The sequence below is a fragment of the Cervus canadensis genome, chromosome 2 (assembly GCF_019320065.1).
Source record: "Cervus canadensis isolate Bull #8, Minnesota chromosome 2, ASM1932006v1, whole genome shotgun sequence".
Taxonomy (NCBI): Eukaryota; Metazoa; Chordata; class Mammalia; order Artiodactyla; family Cervidae; genus Cervus; species Cervus canadensis.
In genome coordinates this window covers 5,089,161-5,110,930 of record NC_057387.1, presented here as the reverse complement: position 1 = coordinate 5,110,930, position 21,770 = coordinate 5,089,161, and the positions used below count along the sequence as shown (strand labels likewise).

At 38.0% G+C, this 21,770-nt stretch overlaps 1 pseudogene; it reads left to right on the top strand.

Annotated features, from left to right (window-relative positions):
- Positions 1-9,175: 9,175 nt before the first annotated feature.
- On the top strand, positions 9,176-9,451 carry LOC122426869 (annotated as a pseudogene).
- The last annotated feature ends 12,319 nt before the right edge of the window (positions 9,452-21,770 follow it).

Here is a 21,770-nt window from a genome sequence, read left to right as displayed (position 1 = left end):
TATATTTGCAAGACATCTATATGATAAGATTCTAGCTAATTATCTAACTATTCTAGATTAATATCCAAAATATATAAGGAACTCATACAACTCAAAAGCAATAACAAAATCTGATTTAAAAAGACTTGAATAGATATTTTTCCAAAAGAGACATATAAATGGCTAACAGGTACATGAAAAAGGAATAAACATCACTAATCATCAGGGAAATGATGACGCCATGGGATTCTCCAGGCAAATCGAAACTTGATATCATTTGACACTTGGTAGAATGGCTACATCAAAAAGAAAGCCATCACAAGGATGTGGAGAAAGGGGAACCCTTGCACACAATGTTTCACTTCTTAAAATGTGGATGAATTTAGGGAATTTCCTGATTGTTCAGTGGTTAGGACTGAGTTCTTTCACTGCTGTGACATGGGTTCAGTCTCTGGTTGGGCAACTGATTCTCACAAGCTGCACACATGGCCAAAAAACATAAACAAAAATATTTTAAAATGTGGATGAGCTTAAATGTGGAATATACTATCCAGTCCTCATCACTCTCACTTATTTTAGTCCCCAGTGACCACTTCAAATATCTGTTATCTACCTAGCTACTATCAATCAGGGTCCAAGGTTTTCCAAATTGCTATTGTAGTCTATCCTCTAATTTACCTGGCTGGTGAGAAAAGCTTTCAGGGCTAGATTCTAAGAATACACTACCTGGAAGTTGCTCTCACAAGAATAATGTCCTCATTATAGAGCAGAGAAAATCTACTCTGAACACGCAAAATATAGACATACTCTCTTCAGTTCAGGTCAGTCGCTCAGTCGCATCTGACTCTTTGAGACCCCAGAGACTGCAGCACAGCAGGCGTCCCTGTCCATCACCAGCTCCCGGAGCTTGCTCAAAACTCATGTCCATCGAGTCGGTGATGCCATCCAACCATCTCCTCCTCTGTCATCCCCTTCTCCTCCTGCCTTCACTCTTTCCCAGCATCAGGGTCTTTTCCAATGAGTCAGTTCTTCTCATCAGGTGGCCAAAGTACTGGAATTTCAGCTTCAGGATCAGTCCTTCCAATGAATGTTCAGGACTGATCTCCTTTAGGATGGACTGGTTGGATCTCCTTGCAGTCCAAGGGACTCTCAAGAGTCTTCTCCAACACCACAGTTCAAAAGCATCAATTCTTCATCATGAAGCTTTCTTTATAGTCCAACTCTCACATCCATACATGACCACTGGAAAAATCATAGCTTTGACCAGACAGACCTTTGTCAGCACAGTAATGTCTCTGCTTTATCATATGCTGTCTAGGTTGGTTGTAGCTTTTCTTCTGAGGAGCAAAGGTCTTTTAATTTCATGGCTGCAGTCACCATCTGCCATGATTTTGGAGCCTCCCAAAATAAAGTCTGTCACTGTTTCCGTTGTTTCCCCCTCTATTTGCCATGAAGTGATGGGACCAGATGACATAATCTTAGTTTTCTGAATGTTAAGTTTTAAGCCAACTTTTTCACTCTCCTCTTTCTCACATACTCTCCTGCCAGTGGCAATTTCCAAGACAGGAAGGAGAGTATTCCTGATAAAGTTGAAGCTAGAATGATGAGAAACTTAATGGAATTATCCAGACTGGAATTTTGCCAAGATTTAGAACTACCACCTGCACAAGTTGGGGTCACTAGACTGAGGAACTGATTGAAGTTTTTTTTTTTTTTTTTTCCTGATAAATGGACCTCCTGAAAGCTCAGCAGCCTGGAGCCCATGCTGGGCAGATTTGACAAAGTATTCTCCCTTGAGCTATATCCTTGAGCTATATCCTCCCTTGGCAAATATCCTCTTCAGAGAAGTTTAATCCTCATGAGTGAGGCTTGCTGACTTCAAGGCAGTGTGTAGTTTTCATTTTCATTAGCTCTCTCTGAGTGAATGACTGCAAGTCTGGTTAAAAAAGTGAAAGTGTGTGCATGTGTGTGTGTGCTAAGTCACTTCAGTCATGTCTGACTCTTTATGACCTTATGGACTGTAGCCCTCCAGGCTCCTCTGTCCATGGGATTCTCCAGGTAAGAATACTGGAGTGGGTTGCCATGCCTTCTTCCAGGGGATCTTCCTGACCCAGGGATCAAACCAAGAACTCCTTCAAATTCTTGGGTTAGAAAGGTTTGTGGGTCTGTCCTATCTTGCTTCTTATGTGTGTGTAGCTTTTAGATGCAAAATCTCATTCAACCATCACAACTAACTACTAAAGCAGGCAGGGGAGTAGCTTTTTTTCTCCAGTATAAGCAGGGACTCAGAGAGTTTCAGAGCCAAAATTCAATCCAGGTTTCCAAATTCCCTGCCTATGATGTTCCACTTACTTTGGCACAAGTAAATGGTGTTGTTCCAGGTTTCATGGCGGTAAAGCAAGCTGTGTCTACTGGAAGTCAAGGAAACTGGGATAATCCGAGGAAACAAATGCAGTGAAATTGATTATTGGCATTAGTAAACAATGCCACAGTATTATGACCCCTTAGGTGAAGGGTGTCATGTTCTTCATTATTTTCTTTGCCCTGTATTGATAAACCATGCAATTAATGACCCAATAGCTAGTGCCAGAAGCCTAAGGGTCATCTTCTCCTTTTCTTCCGGCCATTTCATCTTAGTGTTCACTGAGTTTCTGGAATCATTACCTTCTTATCTTTTAATGCTACCTCCTCTCTGCCACACTGATAATGTCCTTATACCCTGGTATTTCTCCGAAAGGCTGTTGAGATAGTGTCTTAACTGGCCTGTGTGGCTCCTGGTTTGTACTCCTACCATCATTTCACTTGCAGTTTTTCTTCATTTTCCCTTCCCCATAGAATGGAATCCTCCTTAACTATTTCCCCCAGTCAAATCCTATACAACCAGGACAACATGTGCAAATGTTACCATTATATATCTGTTTCCCCCACCAGATTATGAGCAACTTGAGAAAAGGGACTCTAGCTTATTCCTCATTATATCCACATTGGCTAGCTCTGTACCCAGCAATAGTAAGTGCTCAGACCATGTTTGATAAACAGCCAAACATTTAAAGCACATCTATATATTTCAGGCACTTAGATGTGAAGAATACAGTCACTGACCCGGTGGAGCTTCTAATCTGGTGCTGACATTTGAACAGATAAGTGTGATCAGATCTGATGAGTGCTTTCGTAGAAGTATGAAGCACATTCCGTGAGAAAACAGAGAGCTAGAGTCTTTCTCTCTGCAGCCACTGTTTGTCCAGAGGGAAGAAACCTGGAGGGGCAGCTTCCAGCCAGGACCTTGGCTCCTTCTACCCTCCCTACTCCCCAGCTCTATAAAGCACGACCTGAGACACATCTCTAACAAGTTAAGCAGAAACATTTCTCTGGAATGACAGCATCTACTTTGCTGAAATCCATTAATTCTCAGCTTTAACACCCTTGGTCAGAAATAGCTCCGAACCTTATGGGGAAATAAGAAAAGCAGACTGTCTGGCCACAGTCACAAGAAAGTTATTAATATTCCTCTTCTCGGGTATCTCTCTTTCCATCCTTTCTCCCACTGACTGCATCCCACCCCTCAGCCCCAAAATAAATATTTCCCAAGAATACGAGACAAGAGATTTGAAAGTAAATCAAAACCTGGACAGAGGGTCAACGAAAAAGGATAAAGCTGCTACTTATGTGTGTCTAAGGCTGTAAAAGGGACAGCTTGTTATATTATTTACAGTCTTCATAAAGAGGAAGCCCTCCTTGCTCAGACAAAGCCTTGAGCTTATTAATTGCTGGAGAGGTCTGTCCCACTCATAGGTTTTCTACTGTTGATGGAAAAGGCAGGGAGAGAGTTAACTCTCTCTCTCTGTTCCAAGGGAGCTTTGGGGGCAAGCGGAAGGGTTTGTTAAACCTCCAGATTTCTCTGCATTATGTCCAGGTGGCATGACGTGTGAACAGACGAAAGATTAAAATCAGCGAGGAAATCGCTCCGTCTGAGCCCAGATCACGACGCCTTTCAGTGACCCGGTAACCCAAATGCTATCTGTCAACTTGTCCTTCCAGCGACTTTTCACCCCATGCTCTGCGGCTGCTGCTCCAGGGGAAAAAAAAAAAAAAAAAAATCAGGAGTTGGAAGGAGGGGGAAGGGGAGAGGGAGGAAGCTAGGATAAAATACTGCCTTATTACTAAGGACTCTGCAATGCAGGTCAACGGAGGGGCGCGGGAGCCTTTTTAACAAACCAAATACTTTTTCCAGACCCTCTCTTCCAATGTTTCCTCATTCTCTCGCTACTGAGATGCTCAGCTCCCTCAACTCAGGAAATGTCACACCAAGTCATGGGACCTGGTCCCCCCGAAAAATCTAAGTCCTAGAGGGTTAAATGAGGGTGGAAATTTTCCTAACTTTCAAAAACCTTTCCACAAAATCTGCCAGGCCTTTGTCTGGGTTCTTGAGTTAAAAGCATCACCGAGTTTGCTCTGGTCTTGGGGTACTGCCAGAGTTAGTTCACTTAATTTGAAAGTAGGAGGTCAGATTGGGTGGAAATAGACACTTTGCAGATATTTTACAATGTTGACCACTCAAAGTAAGAGCTGCTTATTAAGAACTTGTGTTGGCAGCAGAGTTGGATGGAGTCCTTAGATGCCTCCAACAACAGAAAGATAAGGCTGCATATTCCATAAGGCACTAGATTGAACCATATGAAGTTACCTTTTTCTTTTCCAGGTTGAAAACTGGCAATTCTGTAGAGCTCAAGTTAATTAAAAAATCTAAGTAACACCTTACCACAATAAGGTTGATAAATATCAGATATCATCATCTTAAAAAAATAAAAAGGTTCTGTTTTGTTAGCATCCCTGCTTTGCTAGCATCTTGAGCACTTGCTTTATCTCCCTATGGAGCTACTCAACACTGAGGGGTCAACTTATGCATTAAAATAAAACAGAAAATAGAAGCCACTTAGCACATTTTAAAACAGATCTTCAGGTAAGTCTTTTTTTCTGAAAGATTTCAAAAAATAAGTGATTTTAAGGATACATGTATGAAACTTCAGGACTCCTAAGCATTCAGATGCCTGGGAATTTACATAGAAAAAATTTCTGTCTGCTCTTTGTTATTGCTATTGTTTAGTCACTAACTCCTGTCTGAGTTTTTGAGACTCCATGGGTTGTAGCCCACCAGGCTCCTCTGTCCATGTGATTTCCCAGGCAAGAATACTAGAGTGGGTTACCATTTCCTTCTCCAGGGGATCTTCCTGACCCAGCGATTGAACTTGTGTCTCCTGCATTGCAGGCAGATGCTTTACTGCTGAAGAACCCTCTGCTCTTTCACTTACTGCTTTTTCTGTTTGAGTATTCCATCTGGGATACTACATTACATTTAGTCTCCTCTTGATTATGACAGTTTTCTCAGACTTTTCTTATTTTTGATGACTTTGACAGTTTGAGAAGTATTGGTCACTTGTTTTGTAGACTCTGCATACCATTTTGTGTATATACTTTATTTAGTGTAAGAAATATTCCTTTAGGTCAATAGCATTTTTTTTCCCCCAGAAGCAACATTTTTAGTCACTTCAAAATAATTCACTGATGACTATGACACAGGTATTTTTTCTAAAGAAAATAAAATGGCTTCTCTTCTTTAGAAGTGCTGGAGGTTAACATGGAAATGATAGCATTCAATGGGGAAAAGTATATACTCAACCAACATAATCTGATGGTGAACATTTTGACATGCCTGTTTTGACTTCTGTTCCAGGTTACTGTATAAGTGTGGGCACACAAATATACACAAAATAACACAGTTGTGTGGCATATTATCTTGAATCCAGACTCTAAATATCTAATAATCTATCTTTGCAACTCTGGAACTCTATTATCTTGAGATTAAGGAATGAGTGAAGTGGTGATGGGCAGATATTTAGGGTCTGGATTAAAGATAATATGTCCCAGTTGTAGAGTCACTTGTTCACTTTCATATTAAAGGCTTGCAAACAACTATTCTAAACTATATATCATATAAACTATATATCATTTTAAACTATATTATCATCACCATCTTTCCTCATCTCAAAGTAATCCTTGATGGTTCATATCTTTCCTCATCTCACAGTAATCCTTGATGGTTCATACTTTCTCACTTTGCAATATCAAGTTATCTCCTAAGTATATCTTTTGTCACTCATCATTTTTACCTCTGCTGCATTTGTTCTAATTGCCATCATCTGTTACCTGGACTGTTATATTATATTTCTAACTGGTTTCTCCTTCTCTCCCTAGGTCCAAACTTTCTTTACTCAAGTACATGCCAGTAGATATATATATATACTATATACTGTATATATATATATTATATATATATGTGTGTGTGTGTGTATCTAACATATAATGTATATATTTACATACTATGTATCTGTATATACACACATTATATAAATATAATGTAAATATAGAAGGAAAACCACAATTACAGAAAACTAACAACCTGATCACATGGATCACAGCCTTGTCTAACTCAAAGGAACTGTGAGCCATGCTGTGTAGGGCCACTAAAGATGGACGGGTCATGGTAGAGAGTTCTGACAAAACGTATTGACTGGAGAAAGGAATGGCAAGCCACTACAATATTCTTGCCTTGAGAATCCCATGAACAGTATGAAAAGGCAAAAAGATAGGAAACTGAAAGAAGAACTCCCCAGGTTAGTAGGTGCCCAATAAACCACTGGAGAAGAGTGGAAACATAGTTTCAGAAAGAATAAAGATACAGAGCCAAAGTGAAAACAATACCCAGTTGTGGATGTGACTGGAAATGGAAGCAAAGTCCGATGCTGTAAAAAACAATATTGCATAGGAAGCTGGAATATTAGGTCCATGAATCAAGGCAAATTGGATGTGGTCAAACAGGAGATGGCAAGAGTGAACATCGACATTTTAGGAATCAGTGAACTAAAATGGACTGGAATGGGCGAATTTAATTCAGATCACCATTATATATCCTACTGTGGGCAAGAATCCCTTAGAAGAAATGGAGTAGCCCTCATAGTCAACCAAAGAGTACAAAATGCAGTACTTGGGTGCAGTCTCAAAAACAACAGAATGATCCCTGCTCATCTTCGGGACAAACCACTCAATACCACAGTTACCCAAGTCTATGCCCCAACCACTAATGCTGAAAAAGCTGAAGTTGAACAGTTCTATGAAGAACTACAACATCTTCTAGAGCTAACACCAAAAAAAAATAAATAAATAAAAAATAAAGACATCTTTTTCAGCATAGGGGACTGGAATTGAAAAGTAGGAAGTCAAGAAGAGATATCTGGAGTAACAGGCAAGTTTGGCCTTGGAGTTCAAAATGAAGCAGGACAAAGGCTAACAGAGTTTTGCCAAGAGAATGCACTGGTCATAGCAAACACCCTCTTCCAACAATATAAGAGACAACTCTATACATGAATATCACTAGATGGTCAATACTGAGATCAGATTGATTATATTCTTTGCAGCCAAAGATGCAGAAGCTCTATACCATCAGCAAAAACAAGACCAGGAGCCAACTGTGGCTCAGACCATGAACTCCTTATTGCCAAATTCAGACTTAAATTGAAGGCAGTAGGGAAAACCATTAGAATATTCAGGTTTGACCTAAATCAAATCCCTTACGATTACACAATGGAGATGACAAATAGATTCAAGGGATTAGATCTGATAGGCAGACTCCCTGAAGAACTATGGCCAGACATTCATAACATTGTACAGGAGGCACTGATTAAAACCATCCCCAAGAAAAAGAAATATAACAAGGCAAAGTGGTAGTCTGAGGAGGCCTTACAAACAGCTGAGAAAACAGAAGTAAAAGCCAAATGAGAAAAGGAAAGATATATCCATCTGTATATCGAGTTCAAAAGAATAGCAAGGATAGATTAGAAACCCTTCTTACTTGATCAATGCAAAGAAATACAGGGAAACAATAGAATGGGAATGACTAGAGATCTCTTCAAGAAAATTAGAGATACCAAGGGGACATATCACGCAAAAATGGCCACAATTAAGGACAGAAATGGTATGGACCTAACCGAAGCTAAAGATATTAAGAAGAGGTGGCAAGAATACACAGAAAAACTATGAAAAATATTTTAAGGACCCAGATAACCAAAGTCAGACATCCTGGACTGTGAAGTCAAGTGGGCCTTAGGAAGCATCACAATGAACAAAACAAGTGGAGGGGATGGAATTCCAGCTGAGCTATTTTGAATCCTAAAAGACAATGCTGTGAAAGTGTTGCACTCAATATGCCAGCAAATTTGGAAAACTCAGCAGTGGCCACAGGACTGGAAAAGGTCAGTTTTCATTCCAATCCCAAAGAAAGGCAATGCCAAAGAATGTTCCAACTACCACACAATGGCACTCATCTCACAGGCTAGCAAACTAATGCTTAAAATTCTCTAAGCTAGGCTTCAACAGTACATGAACTGAGAACTTCCAGACATTCAAGTGAATTTAGAAAAGACAGAAGAACCAGAGATCAAATTACCAACATCCGTTGGATCATCAGTAAAAACATGAGAATTCCAGAAAAGCATCTACTTCTGCTTTGTTGACTATGCTAAAGCCTTTGTGTGGATCAAAACAAACTGTGGAAAATTCTTAAAGCGATGGGAGTACCAGACCACCTTACCTGCTCCTAAGAAATCTATAAGCAGGTCAAGAAGCAACAGTTAGGACCAGACATGGAACAACAGACTGGTTCCAGATTGGGAAAGGAGTACATCAAGGCTGTGCATTGTCACCCTGAATATTTAACTTACATGTGGAGTACATCATGCAAAATGCTGGCTTGGATGAAGCACAAGCTAGAATCAAGACTGTTGGGAGAAATATCAATAACCTCAGCTATGCAGATGACACCACCCTTATGGCAGAAAGTGAAGAGGAACTAAAGAACCTCTTGATGAAAGTGAAAGAGGAGAGTGAAAAAGCTGGCTTAAAATTCAACATGCAAAAAAAAAAAAAAAGAAGAAAGAAAAAAAATAATGGCATCTGGTCGCATCACTCCATGGCAAATAGATGGGGAAACAATGGAAACATGACAGACTTTATTTTGGGGGACTCCAAAATCACTGCAGATGGTGACTGCAACCATGAAATTAAAAGATGCTTGTTCCTTGGAAGAAAAGCTATGACAAACCTACATAGTATATTAAAAAGCAGACCAGAGCCGCAGCCGAGCATGGGCTTAGAGGATGGGCAAAGGATGCTGACCAGGTCCGGAGATCCCAAGGAGGAGGAAGAAGAGGAGGAGGAATTAGTGGATCCTCTGACGACAGAGAAAGAGCAATGCTAGCAGCTGGAGAAATGTGTGAAGGCTCGGGAGCAGCTAGAGCTCTCCGATGAGCATGTATCCTCCAGGTCACAGACAGAGGAGGACTGCACAGAGGAGCTTTTTGACTTCTTGCATGCAAGGGACCACTGTGAGGCCCACAAACTGTTTAAGAGCTTGAAATAGGTGTGCAGATTTGTTCACCTCAGCCTTCATCACCTGAGCATTGGGATATTTCCTCCTGGTTTTGAACATGCCATTTATTTGTGTAACTAAGTTCATGTGAATCTCAAGGATTTTAGCGTAGGCAAGTAATTTCTGTGTAATTATTGGTGATTTCATCTTAATAAAGTCCAGATCAGCAAAAAAATAAATAAATAAAATAAAAAGCAGAGACATCCCTTTTTACTAACAAAGGTCTGTCTAGTCAAAGTCATGGTTTTTCCAGTAGTCATGTATAGATGTGAGAGTTGGGCCATAAAAAAAGCTGCATGCTGAAGACTTGATGCTTTTTAACTGTGGTGTTGGAGAAGACTCTTGACAGTCCCTTGGACTGCAAGAAGATCAAACCAGTCCATCCTAAAGGAAATCAGTCCTGAATATTCATTGGAAGGACTGATGCTGAAGCTGAAGCTCCAATACTTTGGCCACCTGATGCGAAGCACTGACTCATTGGAAAAGACCCTGATGGTGGGAAAGATTGAGAAGAGATTAGGAGAAGGGATGACAGTGGATGAGATGGTTGAAAGGCATCACCAACTTGATAACATGAGTTTGAGCCAGCTCCAGGAGATGGTGAAGGACAGAGAAGCCTAGCATGCTGCAGTCCATGGGGTCACAAAAGTCAGACACAACTGAGTATCTGAACTGAACTGATAATGTATGCATGCACAGAGCTGGCTCTTCTACCACATTTAAGAATATCTTGTTTGCTTCTCCTTCCTTTGTGCAGATCAGACTTTGACTTTGCTCTGTACGTGACTTTGAGCAAATAACCTAATCTTTCTGCTTTAGTTTTCTCATCTCTACAATGAAGACGAGAGTACCTTACCTGACAGTGTTACTGTAGAATTAAATGTGCGAATAAGTGTAAAATTTGTTTTATTTTTTTCCTCTAAGTTTCCTCTGCCTGAACCATCCATTCTCCATTACCCCCTTTCCCATGGCTCAACCGTCCTTCATAAACAGTTTAAAATTGCTTTTTTTTTTTTTTTTCCTGTGCCTTCTTCATGTAGAGGAAATCACTCCATCTGCTTAGCTTTTTCTACAAGCTATGGATTATTATCTAGACTTTAAGGATAAAGAAACTGAGGCTCGAGATAGATAAGTGATTTTTCCCATAACCACACAGTTCCAAATAGATAATGAAGGTAAGATTCAAATATGGCTATTTCTGATACTCTGCATCACCTACCTTCCACTTTAGAGTTTTCCACAAAAAGCTGCCCTTTTTGTGAAAAGAAGCCTTTCATAGCTTTAGAATAAGATTTCAGTTCTGTCCCTGGGCCAAGTGTTCTAATTTTGTTTTAGGAGAGTCGGGCAGGGGTTGAACAGTGAGAACACTGTTTCTTCATCTATAAAATGGAAATAATGGAGCCATTTTTCTTTGAGGTCTTTCTGTCTTAATATCCTAGGATATTGCCATATACCTGGATACAGAAATGGAGATTACTTGAACTTTGGGCTCACCAACTTTACTTTGTTATTCCGTAGTTCTCTTCTCTTATTCTCCATTTTAAATACTTTTAACAGGAATGCCACCTCCAGGGAGTTGAAGAAACACTTCCAGAGAGCCAGGTTCCCATCAATGTTATTGTTGTTAGTTGCTCAAACATGTCTGACTCTTTGCGACCCCATGGACTGCAGCATGTCAGGCTTCCCTGTTCTTCACCATCTCCTGGAGCTTGTTCAAGCCCATGTCCATTGCGTCAGTGATGCTATCCAACCATGTCATTCTCTGTCATCACCTCCTCCTCCTGCCTTCAGTCTTTCCCAGCATCAGAGTCTTTTTTAATGAGTCAGTTCTTTGCATCAGTTGGCCAAAATATTGGAGTTTCAGCTTCAGCATCAGTCCTTCCAATGAATATTCAGTACTGATTTTCTTTAGGATGGACTGGTTGGATCTCCGTGCAGTCCAAGGGACTCTCAAGGTTTTCTCCAACACCACAGTTCAAAAGCATCAATTCTTCAGCACTCCGTCTTCTTTATGGTCCAACTCACATCCATACGTGACTACTGGAAAAACCATAGCTTTGACTATACAGACCTTTGCTGGCAAAGCAATGTCTCTGCTTTTTAATATGCTGTCTGGGTTTGTCTGGCTGCAGTCACCATCTGCAGTGATTTTGGAACCCAAGAAATTAAAGTCTGTCATTGTTTCCATTGTTTCCCCATCTATTTACCATGAAGTGATGGGACCGTATGGGACCCTGTCAGTAGTCTCATCTAATTTCATTAGAATCACTTCTATCTCCTGCTGTTCTGATATTTATAACCCCCCCATTCTCATAACAGACTCAGCCTTAGGTCATTCCAAGACCACTTCACACCCTGCTGGTGTTTATCTGGATCAAAGGATCAGATCATAGACTGTCTTTATTCCTCCAAGTGAACTCAAACACCAGCCCTCCTGATCAGATAACAGGCAATCTGTAGCTTGTCACTGTCTGCTCCTGCAGTCTCAATCAAGCTCCCCTCTCAGGACCCAGTGATGATATTAATTACCATCTCTAATTTAAAAGAGGCTCCTGCCTGAAGGTCTCTGTGCAAAAAAGTGTTTGTTTCTTTTTTCTTTTTTTGTAAAATGGAAGACCCATTCTTGGTAGAGTCACAGAGCAAAAGAGAGGCTAAGTACAAGTGGGATACACAGGAATTAGGAACACAAATGCTGCCAGGCGCTGGAGGGGAGCGAATCTACAAACCCAACATTTTCTGAAACATCTTCTCAGACCATTCCAACCACAAATAACTTTCTTGTCCTCTAAGCATTTAAAATATGTCTGTTACTGCCACTCATCTTGCCCTTCTTTATCTTCTTAAATTATATTATATTGGAGCAGAGAAACATTTGATTCAAATCACTGCTCTGCTCTTTTTTAATTATATGGCTTTCTAACATTCACTCAATCTCTCTGAATTTGAATCTTGATTATTTCTTCTGTTTAAAAGGCAGATAATAAAGATTCAAAATTCTTGAGTTGTTGTGAACATAATGTTCAACTCTTGCCTATTTTGTCATATGTTTTAAACCTTCAGGGAGGTCACTGACTATATATATATATATAATGTATTGTTATTCCTTAGAGTTCAAGTGCAATGCCTTCTTGAAAGAATAAGTTAACTAAATATAGCTGTTGCTCAAAAGAATTTCTAGTGTTCTTATTTGAATCTAGGCTAGTTGGTGCATTGAAAACCAGCCTGCTATTCAGCCTTGTTTATCGCCTGGAGCAAGTCAAAGTAGAATGCAAGAGAACTGAAAAATTATTTCCTCTCTATTTTCTTTTTTATCAATTTATACTCCTGTTTGGTGCTTTCTCTTCCGGCTTGTTCATTTCTGCTTACTATCTCCAGGGAAGCCCACTGAGATGTCATCCTGCTCTCAACCTCCTGTACCTTTCTACCTAGCAAATCAGAAAATATCTATATGGCAAAACAGAAAGCATGTTAGGAAGTGGAAGGTGGCAAAAATACTTCCCATAAAAGGGTTAATAGACAGTAGTTAGAAAAAAAAAAAAAAAAGTGTTATCTTTAAAAGCAAAAAAACCCACAACAAATTACTAAAGTCTTTGCACCAAAGGGTAATCAGCTATCTTTACTTTCACATAGATTAACTCATTTAATTCTCATAAAAATCTATGAGAAGCTCCTAGGTCCATAGGATAATGGCAGCAGCCTAAATTAGAATCTCTCCACACAGCCTTGAAAAACAAACAAAGATACATCTGAACAAGGGGTGAAAATAAAATCACCCATATCTTGCAAGCAATATAACATAAAAATAAAGAACTTTGCAAACTTTAATTTACAACTAATTGAGACAATAACTGGGGAAAGCAGAGCAGAAAGGAGAATGAGGCAGACTGGGTTCAGAGAATATCATTAAAGCTGACAAGCAGAGTAGTCAAAACTAAGGAAAGGTGAGACTCTGGACATTAGTATGAGGTAACAATGTGGGCATGTTACAAGCCTTCCTGAATAACAAAAGAAACATCAAACACAATGTAAAAACGGAAAGAGAAAAAAGAGATTTTTTTTTTTTTTATAAAATGACAGTTGAAAGTCACTTTATAGTGAAACTATATGAAGAGCACAATAAAATCATTGATAAAGATGAAATGAAATATGTTATAATCAGCAAATGTAAATGCATTTAACTCAGGTATTAAAACATTTTAAACTTGGCTCACAAAGCAAAACCAACTGTTTGCAGTATACATAAGATAAAACTTAACAAGACAATGGAGAAAGCTGAAAAACAAAGAATTGAACAAAGGTAAAAGCAAGGAAAAAGAAAGCAGGATTGTGATTGTGTATCTGGTAAGGTAGAACTCAGGAAAAACAAATAAGACAAGAAGAAAACTTTTTAGAGGCAAAGGCCACAGTTCACAGAAAAGATAAGTTGGAAACTTTCTGCATATCAGCCACCTTCCTAAAGCAGAAACCTCAGGAAATGCAAGGATACAGAAGCAAACAAACACCAGGAGATTTTGGCACATCATGCTCAGACTGAAAAAGGTAAAAGGAATAGAAATAAGTACGGATACAGAGAACACAAGCAACACAATAAATAAAGTGTTCCTGTTTGTACGCTGATGATAGAGAACAAATCTTGCTCCCTAATGCATATTGAATACTTATGAAAATCCACCAATTCTCCACATATTGAGTTACAAAAAATTCAATACATTACACAAAGTAGTAATAATAAGACCACTCTTCTTACTTTGCTAAAAGCTCAATTTAGATGAGAAAATACAAATCTAAGATTTGTCATATGCCCAGACATTACAAAAAATAATGATTTAAAACATTGTGTATCAGAATTTGTGTATCTTTAATCTATACAATTAAAGTGAGCAGAAGAAATTTTATAGTCTTATACATATATATATATGTCAATAAAAATGAACAATGAAAATCTAATTGCCAGATTTGATTATTTGAATAATTTGAATAATTCAGCTAATAAAGATAACAAAAGAGAGGAAATAAGAACAAAAGCAAAAAATTAATGAAATAGAAAAGAAAAATTAGCCATATTACTAAGCCAATATTTGTTTACCAAAAAAACAAAGAAATAAATTATCACTTGCTAATCTAAATAAGCAGAAAGCTTGCTTATGGGATGAGGTTGGGGGAAAAAAACCCGTAAATACACAAGATAAAAAGTGACAAAGGAAAATAACCATTAAAACAGTAGATTTAAGTAATGGAAAAGTAGACAATTCTCTAGAAAACATACTTTGATGAAACTGACTCCAATAAAAAAATACAATAGAATACCATTTTTTTAAATAGAAAAAATGGAGAATACCTAACAGCTACTTTCCACTCCCCATATCTCATAAAACATCTGGTCAAGATGATTTTACAGAGGAATTCTACAGAAATTTTAAGGTCCAGGTACTATTTTACAAAAGCATGAAAAGAGAAGGAAATCATCCAAATCCTTCTGATAAAAAGAATGTAACATTAATAAAACTTGATTTAACAAATTACTCTTCTCAAGTCTATAGACAAATTTCACTTATAAATATTGATTCAATAGCCCAAAGTAAACATTAACTCAGGGAGCAACAGTACTAAGAAGATAATACATCAGGGAAAAATACAGTTTATATCAGAAATGTTAGTATTAGGAAGTCCACTAATATATTTCACCTTATTTTTATCTTTACAGAGAAAAGTCATATGCTCATATTAAAAAATGCTTGAAAAGCATTTGTAAAATTTAACTCACCTTCCCACTAAAAACATAAAAAAATAATCAATGACTATTTTCTTAGCATAATAAAAGATATATACTCCAGCCAAAAAATGGCATTTATAATGGAAAACAATAAAATCATCTCTCTAAAGTCTGGCACCAGGCAAAAATGGCCAGCTTCAGTATCAATTACCACAGAACTGGAGCTTTTAGGTAACAAATTATGATAAGTAAAAAATAAGAATCACAAAAATTAGAAAGAAGGAGTTGAAAATATCTTTATTTGTAGATGATATGATATTATTGTATATCTTGAAAACCTATGACACTTCATAGAAATAAAATACAATTCACTTTTAGTGATGCTGTAGAAAATTTAAGTAACACATAAAAAGCAATAGTCCAGATACACTACATTAACAGATGAATGACCAAAAGCCACGTGATCATTTTAGTTGATGCCAAAGAAACATTTGAAGCAAGGATCAATACTCCTTCAGATAATAACAGTCAACCAACTAGAAACAGAAGGGAACCACCTCAACATAATAAAGGTCATGTATGAAAGACTTACTTCATACTTGAGAGCTTAACATCATACTTTATAAAAGACTGAAAGCTTGCTCTCTAACATCAGTATCAAGAACAGGATGCTCACTCTCATTGCTTCACTTTGCCCAGTGTTGGAAATTCTAGCTAGGGTAATTGGTCAAGAAAAAGCAAAACAAAAAGAAATAGAAGAAAAAGAAAAATAAATAAAAAAGCTAAAAAGGAAGAGGTAAAACTATCTCTTTGCAGGGGAAATTATCTTATATGTAGAAAATACTAACAATTCCATATATAAAGGAAAATAAAAAAAATCTGGAACTAATACATTCAGCAAAGTTGCAGAATACAAAATCAACACACAAAGATCAGTTGCATTTCTATACACTAAAAACAATCAGGAAAGGAAATTTAAAAAGTGAGTCTATTTATGACAGTATAAAAAGGAATAAAATACTTAGAAATAAACTTAACCAAGGAGGTAAAAGGCCTGTGCACTGAAAACTGCAAAACATTGCTTAAATAAATGAAAGAGATCACAAATAGATGGAAAGAAATATCATGTTCATGAATTAGAAGACAATATTGTTAAGATGTCAATATAATTCTCAGAGATTTGCATATTTAATGTAATCTCTATCAAAATCATAATGGAATTTCTTGCAGGAAAAAAAAAAATCCTCCTAAAATTCACATGGAATCTGAAAGGACTCCAAATAGCCAAAACATTTTGACAAAGAAGAACAATGTTGGAAGGCTCATGCTTCCTGATTTCAAAACATATTACAAAGCTAGAGTAATTAAAGTGGTGGTGTTGTTTACATGCTAAGTCATGTTGGACACTTTGGTAACCCCATGGACTGTACCCTGCCTCTGTCCATGGGATTTCCCAGGCAAGAATACTGAAGTGGGTTGCCATTTCCTTCTCCTAGTGATCTTCCCAACGCAGGGATGGAACTCATGTCTCCTGGTCTCTTGCAATGCCTTGTGAAGTATAGGCAGATTCTCTACTGCAGAGCCACTGGAGAAGCCTAAAGTGGTGTAGTACTGTCATAAAGACTGATATCTAGACCAATAGATTAAAATAGAGAGTTCAGAAACAACCTACCCCCCCTCAATAAGAATGCTAAGATCACTTGATCAGGAAAGGGCAGTCTCTTCAAACAAATGGTGTTGGGAAAACTAGATATCCACATGCAAAATGAAGTTAAACTCTTATTTTACACCATAAACAAAAATTAACTCAAAATGAATTACAAAACTTAGGACTCAAAATTCTAAAACTTCTAGGCTAAAACAAGGTAAAATCTTCATGACATTGGGCTTGACAATGATTTCTTGGACGTGATACCAAAAGTAAAGGCAATCAAAGCAAAAATAATCAAAATGGACTACATTAAACTTTAAAACTTTGTTCCTCAAAGAACACACTCAGCAGAATGAAAGGTAACTACCCAATAGGAGAAAATATTTGCATATGATATATCTGATAAAAGATTAATATCCAGAATATACAAAGAACTTCTATAACTCAACAATAAAAATAAAATTATCTTATTAAAAGATGGGCAGAAGACTTGAATAAATATTTCTCCAAAAAATGATATACAAATGGCTAACAACATATGAAAAAATACTGAGCATTAGCAATCATCAGTAAAATGCAAATTAAAACCACAATGAGATATCACTTCACTCCATTAGGATGACAGTTGCTTAAAACAAGAACAACAAACTAGATTTTCATATGATCTACAATCATGTGTCTAGGTATATATCCAAAATAATTGAAGGAACTATCTTGAAGAGACATTTCCTTGAAGTATCTTGTGTATCTTGAAGACATGCTCATAGCAGAACTATTCACAATCATCAAGGTATGGAAACAACTGAAATGTCTGTCAATGGAAAAAACGCAGTTGCTGCTGTTATTTAGTCACTCAGTCTGACTCTTTGAGACCCCATGGACTGCAGCACACAAGGCTTCACTGTCCTTCACTATCTCCTGAAGTTTGCTCAAATTCATGTCCATTGAGTTGGTGATGCCATCCAACCATCTCATCCTCTGTTAACCCCTTCTCCTCCTGCTCTCAGTCTTTCCCAGCATGATGGTCTTATCCAATGAGTTGGCTCTTCACATTTGGTGGCCAAAGTATTGGAGCTTCAGCTTCAGCATCAGTTCCCCCAGGGAATATTCAGGGTTGAATTTCTTTAGAATTGATTGGTTTGATCTCTTTTCTGTCCAAAGGACTCTCAAGAATTTTCTCCAGAACCACACTTTGAAAGCATCAATTCTTTGGCACTCAGCCTTCTTTATGGTCCAACTCTCACATCCATACATGAGTACTGGAAAAACCATAGCTTTGACTTTATGGACCTTTGTTGGCAAAGTGATATCTCCACAACAGAATATTATGTAGTCTTAAAAAGGAAGGAAATACTATTACATGCTGCAGCATGGACAGATTCCAAGGACATGTTACAAAATGAAATGTCAGTCACAAAAGAACACATACAGTATGGTTCCACTTAGATGGGGTATTAAAGGTAGTTAACTTCATACATATAGAAAGTAGCATGGTGGTTGCCAGGGCCTAAGGGAAGGGGCAGAGATATATTATTACTTGAATGAGCATAGAATTTCAATTCTTCAAGATAAAAAGGTTTAGAGATTAGTTTCACAATAGTATAAATATATTTAACATTATTGAACTATACTTTTGAAACGGTTAAGATGACAAATTTTATGATGGTTTTACCATAATAAAAAAAGTTAACAGTTTTAATATATAAAAATAATAACAAATTAAAAGAATTAGCAGAACAAGAAAAAAAAATGATGCAATATTAAGAACAAATTAATTAGAAATGTTTAAAATCTAAATGAGGCAAATAGTCTTCCCTGGTTGTCCAGTGGTTAAGACTCTATGCTCCCAATGCAGGGAACCCAGATTTGATCTTTGGTCAGAGAACTAGATTTCGTATGCTGCAGCTAAGAGCCCACATGCCACAATGAAGATATAGGGTGCTGCAACTAAGATCTGGAACTGCCAACAAATAAATATGTAAATATTAAAAAATCATGAAGGATGCAAAAGTAGTTTTGAACAAATAATTATCCAATGTTCTTTCATAGGGCTATTCACCTTCACAAAGATTATGCTTCTCCATGCTTCTCCCCAAGTTATAAGTGAAAGTGAACCTAACAAAATAACAAGTTTTTTTTTTTCTTTCTGAAAGAAGACAAGTTGATTCTACATTTAATATGCAAAAATAAATAAGAAATAGTAGCCAAGAATACCAGGCAAAAAATGATCATCGACTGAGGGTCAGCCTTACATGATATTAAAATGTCCCATAAAGACCTTAAAATAAAGATAATATGATCCATGAATGGGTGGACTGAGCAATGAAACAATGAAAAAAATCCAGAAATAGACCTTAGAAATTTGCTAAATAGTAAAGTAGTGTATCAAATCACTGGAGGTAAATGACCTATTAATAAACAATGCTGAGACAACTAGATAGTTATTTAGTAAAAGGTAAAATTGGCAAACCTTAAGCTGTTTATCAACCTAACTTCCAAATGAATCAGAGATTTTTTTTTAACTCTAAGCATGGGTAAATTCCATTATAAACTGAGAATACAGGAAGTGAAGTGAAAGTCGCTCAGTCGTGTCCGACTCTTTGCAGCCCAATGGACTATACAGTCCATGGAATTCTCCAGGCCAGAATACTGGAGTGGGTAGCCATTCCCTTCTCCAGGGGATCTTCCCAACCCAGGGACTGAACCCAGGTCTCCCGCATTGCAGATGGATTCTTTACCAGCTAAGCTCTCAGGGAAACATTTCTGACTTTGACTAAAAGTGTAGTTAAAGGACTACAAACAATGACAGTCCATAGACATGAACAGACTCACAGCTAAAATGTTAGTTTCTGGGTATTATTCTCACTCAGGGGCACCTGGTCTCCTAGAGAAATGGTTGATTCCAGACCTGGTTCAAAACAATTTCGTTTTGAGGAAAGAAAAAATAAAAATAAAAGCAAAGAGGCAGTTAAAAGGGGCCAAATCCAGATGTACAGAAGTAATTTTTAAGCTTTTTCTTACCTACTCCCATCCTAGGCCAAATTTGGTGAAAATATAAGGAGAAAAAGAATAATGACTCTAATCCACCATAAAGTGCTGTAAAATAAGAAATAAATAAAAATGCATGAGTCTATAGTGAATATCTAAAATCTGTACTATGATTTCAAAGGTCTTGTACTAAAGCTGAATCTAGCCTCTGTACCTCAATGCCAAACTAATTTTTGGAGACAGAGTTTTTTAGCAAGGTAGCAAAGAACAGTTTTTTGCTTTGCCAGAGAAAGGGGGCAACAGAGGGCTAATGCCCTCAAAACTGTGTGTCCCCACCTGGAGATAGTAGTGAGAAATGTTGTAGTAATGATTCAAAGTGGACATGATCAGTTTGTGGACATTCTTCTGGTCGGTTGGTGGTGATGTAAATGGGAGTCAGCATCATCAACCTAGTTCCAACCAATCTTGATCTAGCCCTTGTAGGCATCATCCTATTAATTTCTCCCATCTAGAGGGTGCTTCTTGATCTCAAAACAGCTCAGAGATGCTGTGTATACTCCTTGACAGGGAACCAGGACCCTGCCCCAAGGCTGCCCGACAGTTTCCCTTGACTGTTCTCTGTGTTTCCACACCCCCTGGAGCGGGCAGCCACACCTTCTTCAGGGATCTTCCCGACTCAGGGACTGAGCCCAGGCCTCCTTATTGCAGGCAGCTTCTTTACCACCTGAACCAATAGGAAACCTTCCCTAATCAGCAAATGTTTGAACCTGCCAGTTGAAACTCAGGGAAGGTCCTGAGACTGAATAAAACCTATTACCTATAATCAAAAAATGAGGAGCATAGAAAGGCTTTTGTGTCCAAGAGCCCCATTGGGTATCTTGGTATCAGCAGGACCTGAGTCTTGTTTAACTACAACTGGCTCTTCCTTTCCCAGTGCATCCTAACCCCACTGGCTTCTTTATTTTTCCTCATACACACCAAACCCCTTTGCTACTTGGGATTTCTGTACCTCATTTATTTCTTCTGTGACCTTGTTGACAGTCTTCAATTATCTTATTTTCTTCTTTGTTTATTTATATCTTACCTGTTTTTCCCAGGGGAATATCAATTCCAAAAGATCAGGAAAGCCTGTCTTTTTCACTGTCAGATCCCAGTCTGAGTATAATGAGTGGGAGAGGATTGGCTTTCAATAAATATTTCTGAACAATGACAAGAGGATGAGTAAATAATGAACAAATAAGTGAAATAATTCTTCTGACTTCCAATTCTAGTCTGTTTCCATGAAATGTTGGTATTTTTTCCTTCTTTCTGTGTAGTTTGTCTCTAAATGTGTACAGTCTATTTTTTATTTGTTTAGTTGCTATTCGTGTCTGACCCTTTTGCAACCCCATGTACTGTAGCCTGTCAGGTTCCTCTGTCCATGGGATTTCCCAGCCAAGAATATTAGAGTGGTTTGCTATTTCCTTCTCCAGGGAATCTTCCCAACCCAGGGACTGAACCCATGTCTCCTGCATTGCAGGCTGATTCTTTTCTGCTGAGCTACCAGGAAGCCCTGTCTATAGGCTATACTGTGTACATTGTGTAGGCTATATGCTTACACATGAAAGTCTTCCATGTAGCTATCAATGAAACAAGTGTGTATTGCTACTCTTTTTCCTTTTAGAAGGCTAATACTAGAAAGATCTTTAGAAGTCCCACCAAATCCTCTTGTTTTACAGACAAGGAAATAAGGCCTGTCATGTATAACTTGCTTATGATCACACAGCTAACAATTGCTATACCTGAAACTACAGCCCAGATCTATGCATTATCTAATTCAGTGACCTTTTCGGGACATTTTCTATAGTAATGGTTTGCTCCTCATCCTCAGCTCCCTACCTCCTGCCAAAATACAACTGGGAATAGGAGGAAAAGGTAGGAAAGTGAGGTCCTGGTGGTGTCTTAGAATCATTAGTGCC